A 9,761-nucleotide genomic window follows, 5' to 3' on the forward strand; every position below is an offset into this window, starting at 1 on the left:
AGGGTACCCCTTCAGTACTATTGAAATATAAGAGAGGAGTTTTGTCGCACCAGTGAAAGAGTGTGATACCTCATTTATTACCTTGAAAAATAGTATATTATTTATATTGGTAAAGAGGGTGCACCAACCATCAATTGATAATGTAGACCGAAAAACAAAAAGAAATGGATCAGGTGCACACTACTTTCTAATATTACAATTTGATTGAGAATGGAGAGAGGTAAACATAAAACTAAACTTTTTTTTTATTAATTCAAACAAAAAAGCGAAATGATTCCGACTATGCTAATTTAAAAACAAGTGTGTATTAAAATCCACCGATTGAGTAGTTAAACCTCTAATGGTAAATATAAGGGATTTAATACTAGGTAGTCTAGTAATCTTATACTATTCTGATGCCATCATACTGCATGGGAAATAATAAGTCTGTACAATATAATAGTAGATTATCGGTATAATAACCGCTTCCCATCCAGTAATGTACAGCTGGAGGTAGATTGTAAATGCAAGCTCAGCTGCAATGGATGCCTACTTAATGAATATAGTGTCTTGCTAACTACCTAGCTGTTGCTTCTTCTGGCTTTGGATCTAATGGAGCGATATAAGGCAGATTCCTATCAAGTTTGGCTGGCTACCTAGTTCTTGCTCCTTCTAACTAGAATCTATTGGAACAATATAAAGGATTCCTATAATAACAGGAGGTAAGGCGTTCCGCTGATTGAGTGCCTTACCTCCTGTTATTATAGAAATCCTTAAACCCATATAGGTATATTGCGGAGGGAAGAATAAGAACTCAATCGCCTCTAATGATTATATCTAGAGAAACTATTCCTTCACCCCTGGTAATAAATCTCTCGTGAACAAACTTAAATGAGTAAGCAGGAGTCTGTAATTACAAAAAGGTCAGGCTCTGATATTTCATGCATTAGTAATCATCTCATCGTCTCCTATTGATTTCCCAAATAACACTCCAAAAAGCGCTCGAAGACAAAGGATAACATAGTGTATTATCCTTTTAATACAAGTTTCGTGCAAAATAATAAATAAATGAATAAAATAACTAAAATAGACAGCGTCGCATTCAAAAAATGTGGTATACACTGTAGTGGCAAGGTCGCCTACCGGAGTCCAAAGAAAAGACAGCTTTCAATACGTCTTATCAGAGCAGTCTCCTTGCTGCAATGGTAGTAGAGTGAACCCGCACGGACTCCGCAGAAACGGTCTTGCCAATCTCCTTCAGCCAACGCGTTTCGATCTACGGATTGCTGGTCTTTATCAAGGCTTATGCTGCATATACCTAAAAAGTAGTCTATTTATATGTCCATGTTAAATTAAGTGGCGTAAAACTTCGAGTTCCACACACCAATCGTTTATAATCCACAGGTGTGTTGATGATAGTTGAAAGTTTGTTTGAAAGTGAGGCTTGACACATCTTCAATTCAAAGAAAACTTTGTGTTTGTGGAGCGTTGATAACACTGTTCAATGATGCAACACTATTGAGAAGCCTCAAAAACGGCTGTTAACGTGCATAACTAACATAGAGCAGATTCTAAGGGATTTTCGGAAGGGGAAGATAATTTTGATCCTGACCAGGTTCAACCTTTGGAACAGGAAGAAAACGCTAGGCATCAGTATATTGATGATTTGGTTTTAGCAGTGAGAGAGGCGTTGGACCTCCCAGAAATGGAGGATCCTAGTCCTAGAGACAGAAGTCTTTTTAAGAAAGCCAAAAGAAAGGTTATTCGGTTTCCTCCTTGTGTAGAACTCAGAGATTTTGCAGAGGGAGCCCGGAAACGGCCTGATAAAAGGTTCTCTGTTACAAGGAGATTTTCCTCCCTGTATCCATTGCAGGATGAGGACGTGGCTCGCTGGAAGGGAATCCCTAAAGTAGATATTACGGTAGCCCGTTTGGCCTGACATACTCTCCTACCAGTCCCGGGCTCAGCAACTCTGCAAGACACCACTGACCGCAGAGTGGAAGCTCAATTAAAATCTATTTTTGTAGCAGCGGGTTCTTCCTTTAGACCCACATTTGCTTCAGCTTGGGTTGCTAAAGCCATGGAAGCATGGGCAGAACAACTGGCAGAGGCCTTACAGAGCTCAGAATTACTTCCCCTAGCTTTACATTTGAAAGAGGCATCGGGGTACCTTTATAAAGGCGGCTCAGAACTCGGCATCTGTGTCCTCTATTCAGGCTGCATCAATTTCAGCAAGAAGAACGTTATGACTGAAATCCTGGGAGGGGGATTCAGAATCTAAAAAATCCCTTGAAACCATTTCCTTTTCAGCAGCAGGTTTGTTCGGACCGGAATTAGATACTATGATTTCCCAGGCAACGGGTGGCAAAAGCACTTCTTTGCCGGTGCACGCAAGTAGGGGCCGGGCCCCTCGGTTTAGCTCCTTTAGGCAGCCCTTTCGGGGGACCTCCTTTCCTAGGGGCCAGTCATTCAGAGGTAGGCAACCAAAAGCTCAAGGCTTCTCAGTCAGAGGTAGGTCCTTGTTTGCAGCTAGCTGCCAGGCCTCCAAGACTCAGGAAAAGCCTGCGTCCTGACTGCCACTCTATTCTCCAGGAGGTGGTGCCAGTGGGGGGACGTCTGTCTCTTTTTCAGGAACAGTGGGCAGCGTCATCCCAGGACCCTTGGATTCGGGGAATTATATCAAGGGGGTACATGATAGACCTGCTGGGTCCGGTACCACATTGGTTCTTTGTAACCCCACTACCCCGAGATCCACAATGAAGACAGGCAGTACAGGGTTGTGTCGCCTCTCTTTTTTCGCAAAGAGTTATTTGCAAGGTCCCAGACAACCAGAAAGGAAAGGGTTTTTATTCAAATCTTTTTCTGGTCAGGAAACCAGACGGGTCCTTTCGACCCATCTTAAACCTAAAGAACCTCAATGTGCACTTACGATTGGACAAATTTCGAATGGAGTCCCTGAGGTCGGTAATAAACGGCTTAGAGAAAGATCAGTTTATGGCTTCCATAGACATAAAGGACTCATTCCTCCACGTTCCCATTTGGAGCGGTCATCAGCCTCTCCTGAGATTCACAGTGGGGGACTCCCACTATCAGTTTCGGGCTCTTCCCTTCGGCCTCTCCACGGCTCCAAGGGTCTTCACGAAGATCATGTCGGTAATGGCGGCTTGTCTTCGCTTAAAGGGAGTACAGGTCGTGCCCTATTTAGACGATCTGCTAATCAAATCCTCCTCAGATTTGCTTGCATCTGCACTTATCCCTCACCATAGCTGTCCTCGAGAGCCATGGATGGCTGATAAACTTAAAGAAATCCCAGGTGGTTCCGTGCCAACGCATGGTCTTTCTAGGACTCATCATGGACACCAGTCAGCAAAAGGTGTTCCTGCCTGCGGAGATCAGTTCAATTCGAAGTATAACATCTCGGGTCTTGTCCTCTCCCAGTCCCTCAATGCATTTGTGCATGCGGCTGTTAGGAAAGATGGTGGCCTCCTTGGAGATGATGGGGCTCATTCACGATGATTCTAGTGGGATCTGTTGAGGAAATGGTCATCCCACCTACGTTTGGATCACCAGAGAATCTCGCTGTCTCCGGGGGCGAAAGAATCGCTTCAGTGGTGGCTGATTCAGGATCACATGTCTGTGGGCAGGTCCTTTGCTCCATGGTCATGGATCATAGCCACAACAGATGCCAGCCTAAAAGGTTTGGGGGGGGCTGTAGTCCTGCATCTCCGGCTCCAGCGGCTTTGGTCAGTTCAGGAATCAGCCCTATTCATCAACACGTTGGAGTTGAAGGCAATTCTTTTGGCTCTTCGGGGGGCCCAGACCCATCAGGGCCACCCAGTCAGGGTTCAGTCTGACAATGCCACGGCTGTGGCATATGTCAACAGGCAGGGAGGAACCAGGAGTGCAGCTGCAATGCGAGTTGCAGCTCAGATATTTCTTTGGGCAGAACAGTATGTTCCAGCATTCTCGGCAGTGTTCATTCCAGGAATAAAGAATTGGGAGGCCGATTACCTCAGTCGCAATGCAATGATGCCAGGGGAGTGGACCCTCCATCCGGAAGTATTTCAGTCTCTAGTTCAGGTCTTCCGGATATAGATCTCATGGCCTCCAGACACAACAAAAAGGTTCCCAGGTTTTGCGCAAGGGCAAGGGACCCCATAGCGGTAGCGGTGGACGTGATGACCATGTCATGGGATTTCAGGTTGGGATATCTGATTCCCATGCTTCCTCGAGTACTCAGACGAGTGAAGCAGGGCGGTCTGCCGGTAATTTTAATAGCTCCCTCATGGCCGCGTCGAGTGTGGTACGCGGACATAATCTCCATGGCGGTAGGACAAGGACATCGTCTTCCGTCGCGAGACGACCTTCTGCAAGGTCCCCTTCGTCACCAGAACTTACCTCAGCTCAGTTTAACCGCATGGCTGTTGAAGCCAGACTCTGGAGGGCTAGGGGTTTCTCCCCCAGTGTAGTGAACACTCTGCTGCGAGCTCGGAAGCCGGTTTCAGCTCACATCTATCACCGTATTTGGCGAGCCTATATCAGATGGTGCGAAAATAAGTCCTGTCACATGTCGTCTTTTCGTCTCCCTCGCTTATTGGCTTTTCTGCAGGATGGGCTGGAAGCGGGTCTCCGTTTAGGTTCCTTAAGAGTTCAGGTATCAGGGGTTTCAGTTTTCTTTCACCTGAAGTTAGCGGACTTGCCAGACATCAAGACTTTTCTTCAGGGAGTCTTACATATTCAGACTCTCTACGTTCCGCCTACAGCACCATGGGATCTTAACCTGGTACTTGATATGCTTAAAGGGCCTCCTTTTGAGCCATTACTTGCGTCAGATTTTAGGTGTCTGACCTGGAAGGTCGTTTTTCTTTTAGCGATTGCATCGGCATGCAGGGTTTCAGAATTGGGAGCTCTGTCTTGCCGGGAACCAGATCTGTTTTTTCACGAGGACAGAGCGGTATTAAGAACTCTCCCTTCTTTTGTTCCAAAAGTAGTTTCGGCTTTCCATTTGAACCAGGAAATTGTGGTTCCGGTCTTTTCATCGCCCTCTCATTCTGATCAGCATTCTATGTAAAAGTTAGACGTGGTTAGGGCTCTCCGTATTTATGTTAAAAGAACTTCCCGGGTTAGGCGTACAATCTGTTTGTTCTTTATGATTCTAATAAAAGAGGCTGGCCAGCCTCAAAACAGTCTATTGCAAGATGGATTACGGCAAGCATTAAGCAGGCTTACATAAGGGCTAACCGTCCTGTGCCAGAGAGACTTACGGCCCATTCCACCAGATCGGTAGGGGCATCGCGGGCAGCGAGAAATGGGGCTTCTGCGGACCAGCTCGGGTCCTCTGTCCACACCTTTTACCAAATTTTATCAGTTTAATGTATTTGCGTCCGCGGATGCAAATTTCGCTCGTAGTGCTCTACGAGCGGGGCTTTCAGAGCTGTCCCACCCTTAGGGGGCTGCTTTAGAACGTCCCCATGGTAAGCAGTGTCCCCCAGACAGGATAAAAGAGGATTTTTGTACTTCCATTAAATCCGTTTCTCTGATTCCGTCTGGGGGACACTACAATCCCTCCCTTCTGCTTTTCCTCTGTGTGCTCTTGGTTGATTGGCCTTTTCTCCTTGGGGCTTTTTAATTAACTGAAGAGGAAGAGGCAGGGAAATTGTAGAGGGGAGGGGTCTGTCAGCAGTGCTAAAGTTAACTAGCTAGGTGCCAACTCCCGTGCTCCCCTCCACAACCCATGGTAAGCAGTGTCCCCCAGACGGAATCAGAGAAATGGATTTAACGTAAGTACAAAAATCCTCTTTTTAAGACATATGTTAGTTGCCTATATGTAATAGCTTGATTTTAAATATTCTATTGTGGGATAATACACCATATTTTAATATCTAATTTTCATATCTGTGCTCTGATAGTTATACACGTTAACAGCCGTTTTTGATGCTTCACGATAGTGTTGCTTCATTGAACAGTGTGGAGCGTTGATAACAAAGTTTTCTTTGAATTGAAGATGTGTGTCAAGCCTCACTTTCAAACAAACTTTCCATTACCATTAACACACCTGTGGATGATAAACGTTTAGTGTGTGGAACTCTGGAAGTTATACGCCACTTAATTTAACATGAGGACATATAAATAGACTACTTTTAGGTATATGCAGTATTAGCCTTGATAAAGACCAGCAATCCATAGGTCGAAACGCGTTGGCTGAAGGAGATTGGCAAGACCGTTTCTGCGGAGTCCGTGCGGGTTCACTCTACTACCATTGCAGCGGCAAGGAGACTGCTCTGATAGACGTATTGAAAGCTGTCTTTTCTTTGGACTCCGGTAGGCGACCTTGCCACTAGTGTGTATACCGCATATTTGTTGAATGTGACGCTGAATATTTTAGTTATTTTATTCATTTATTTATTGTTTTGCACGAAACTTGTATTAAAAGGATAATACACTATGTTATCCTTTCTCCTTATCCTTTGTCTTGGAGTGCTTTTTGGAGTGTTATTTGGGAAATCAATAGGAGACGATGAGATGATTACTAATGCATAAAATATCAGAGCCTGACCTTTTTGTAATTACAGACTCCTGCTTACTCATTTAAGTTTGTTCACGAGAGATTTATTACCAGGGGTGAAGGAATAGTTTCTCTAGATATAATCATTAGAGGCGATTGCGTTCTTATTCTTCCCTCCGCAATATACCTATATGGGTTTAAGGATTTCTGTATTCTCACCATTTTGGCACTTCTGATATAGCATAAATATCCCCCCATATGGTGGCATTGCTATTTATGAACGTATTACACTATATGTATTATTTCTGTTTGAGGATATCTACATACCACCAAATTGCCATTTGAAGAAGTATCCCCTAGATACCATCTATGAAAAAAGAAAATCTGATACTACATAAATCAAAGTGACTGTGATATTTCTAATACTCTTGATGTTTGATTTGCTGTATATGTGTACATATTCCGTTCATATATTTTGTGTGCAAGAGATCAGCGCTGAATTGCTTGACTAACATCCTATATTTTAGCCAAATGAGTTTAGTATTTTTGCTAATATTTATTAAATCTGATTTGCCAGATATTCATTGTTCCCCTAACCACTTTTGCAAGATATTCAATTTGTTTGCAAACGGGATGTAACTATTTGTAGACTTTTCATAAGATTGCCAAGGGAGTCTTTAATATATTCTGCTGTTGTGTGTAATAGTTATACTGGTTTTTTTCCCTAGACCTATTGTTTTCTCAATAATGCATGAGATTTATAGACTGTTTAAGCTACACAACATAACTTAACCGCTTTGCTGCTGAGGCTTTTTTCACACGTGTGTCAAGCCTATTTTGGAGATAGATATAGGTAGATAGATATAGATATAAATAAAAAATGTTTGGATTGCTCAGATTTTAACTCTTTCCATCTAATTTGTGGCGACATACGATCATGGTATCGAGGCTGGTCAAGAAGTAGGGTGCTTAATTTGAGTTCTGAGCAACTTTCTAAAGCTGCAAGCCATCCATATAACCTAATTGAAGAACCTCTGTTTTAACTTAAATGCCTAAGGCAGGGTTTCCCAAACCCAGTCCTCAGGGCTCCCCAACAGTGCAGGTTTTCCGGATCACATGTGACATAATTAGGACCACCTGTGGATCTGTTACAATGTGGTAGTCAGTAATGAATATACCGGTGCTCCAGCAAGGAGATATGGAAAACCTGCACTGTTGGGGAGCCCTGAGGACTGGGTTTGGGAAACCCTGGCCTAAGGCGTAAGGGTGCTTATCGCGACCACGCTCCGGGCTTCTGTGACTTTGGGTGTTTGCTCTATGAGATTGCACACAATTCCAGCCTGCAGTCTCTTTCTACCTATTACACAGGTTATAGACCTACTGAATCGCCTCCACACAGCTTTCTCACACCCCCACACACTTCAGGTTGCCACCACCTATTGAATACGGGCAATAAGACCCCAATCTACAGCCACACAAGGCTTCTGGCTACCCACAGACTAGCAAAGCCCACACCAGCAATTGAAGGGTAACTCGTCAAACCTCCAGACTGTTACACAAAGGTAAATGCAAGCACATATTAGGCTTGTTAGTCAAATGCATTAACAAATCACACACTGGCATTCACAGGGTTAACTTGGTCAAGCTAGATTCTTCTTAACGGTCTCATGGATTCGTTAGAATATCAAAGATGCCACTTACTAAATTTATAGATTTAATATACAAAAGTACAGGGCACACAGATATAAAAAACAATTGACATAACATGCACAAGCAAAACAGTTTACTTTGATTTACTTTAGATTGAGTATAACTTGCATTGAAGTGGTGTATTCTGATCCAAGGGAAATTTAGCAAAAGAATGACAATTTGTTGTAACTGGTCTTAGCTTTTTAAAGACCTTTTCACACCTGTCCCCATGCCCAGGGGTTGTGGTCTGTGACACTTTTTTCAATCACTATTTGCATGTTGTCTGATTTACCACCCAATTCTACTATATGACCTAACCTTTCTGTGGAGCGTCACACAGACCCAATTTTATTATTAATATATCCCACATGAATTTACCCATTGTTCTCAAACAAGCCTAGGTATAGGATATCAGTTGAGCTTATACTTCATTTGACATGAGTTCCCCTACATTATGCTATTGAGGAATATGTGGTTGATCACTACTTTTATTGATTTTAAGTGGCATATTTTAAAACTGAGTTCTTTTTGTTGTATATAAATTATAGCCAAGTCAGCACATGGTCTCTTTGAGCCAGACACCATTCTGAGTGGTCCATTAAAGTCTATTCAGGTGTCAAAACTCCATCCCAGGCCAGGATGTATCTCACCGCAGGTGCCCTTTTTTTTTTTTTTTGAAGCTGCTACAGGTGACACTGCTATCTTCTAACACTGGGATGGGCATATTCACCGAATACACACACAACAGACTTTCTGACTTTACATTTTACACTTTAGTAGCTCAATTTATCAATTCGATATACCATATTTACACTGCAGTTATTATTTAGGCCTTATTCCCCACAATTATGTGATGGGTTAACCCTCATAAATAACTAAGTTCTCTATGTTCACAACAGTGCTTCTCCACAAAGCTGCCTAAAGCATCTGGTTTTATTAGGATTTCTTTATTTCACATTACCCTGTTTTTTTTCTTTAAATAAAGCTAGTTTGCTCAGGTTAGTTGTCAATTTGTAGTCTGGAGATGAACATATTACACAATTTTTTACTATAAGCGACTGCAAGCTGAACTGTTTTCCACTGGCTGACAATCGGTGAAAAGCCTCAATATGCGTAACAGCACTGGATTTTGTTACTCTCTGAGGAAGGAGGTTTACCAGGAGAGGATGATGGGACTTGTTTAGGGTCAGTGCAATGTTATTCAGTGTCCTAGGCAAAGCTTCAGTCTACTTGCCCTCCTTCCCACCTCCACCCAGTATCCACTTCCACCCAGTATCCACTTCTCAGCCCCTCACATGCTTAACTGTTGTAAAATAAAAATAATTCTTTCCTCATGGCAGGGTGTCAAAGCTTTCATCACCATCACCATTTATTTATATAGCGCCACTGATTCCGCAGCACTGTACAGAGAACTTATTCACATCAGTCCCTGCCCCATTGGAGCTTAGTCTAAATTACCTAACACACAGATAGAGAGACTATGGTCGGGAATTGAACTCATGACCTCAGCGCTGTGAGGCAGAAGTGCTAACCACAGCCACCGTGCTGCCCTAGTCCAGATGCACTAATGCATGATATAGAACACTGT

Source organism: Mixophyes fleayi, chromosome 5 (assembly GCF_038048845.1).
Source record: "Mixophyes fleayi isolate aMixFle1 chromosome 5, aMixFle1.hap1, whole genome shotgun sequence".
Lineage (NCBI taxonomy): Eukaryota > Metazoa > Chordata > Amphibia > Anura > Limnodynastidae > Mixophyes > Mixophyes fleayi.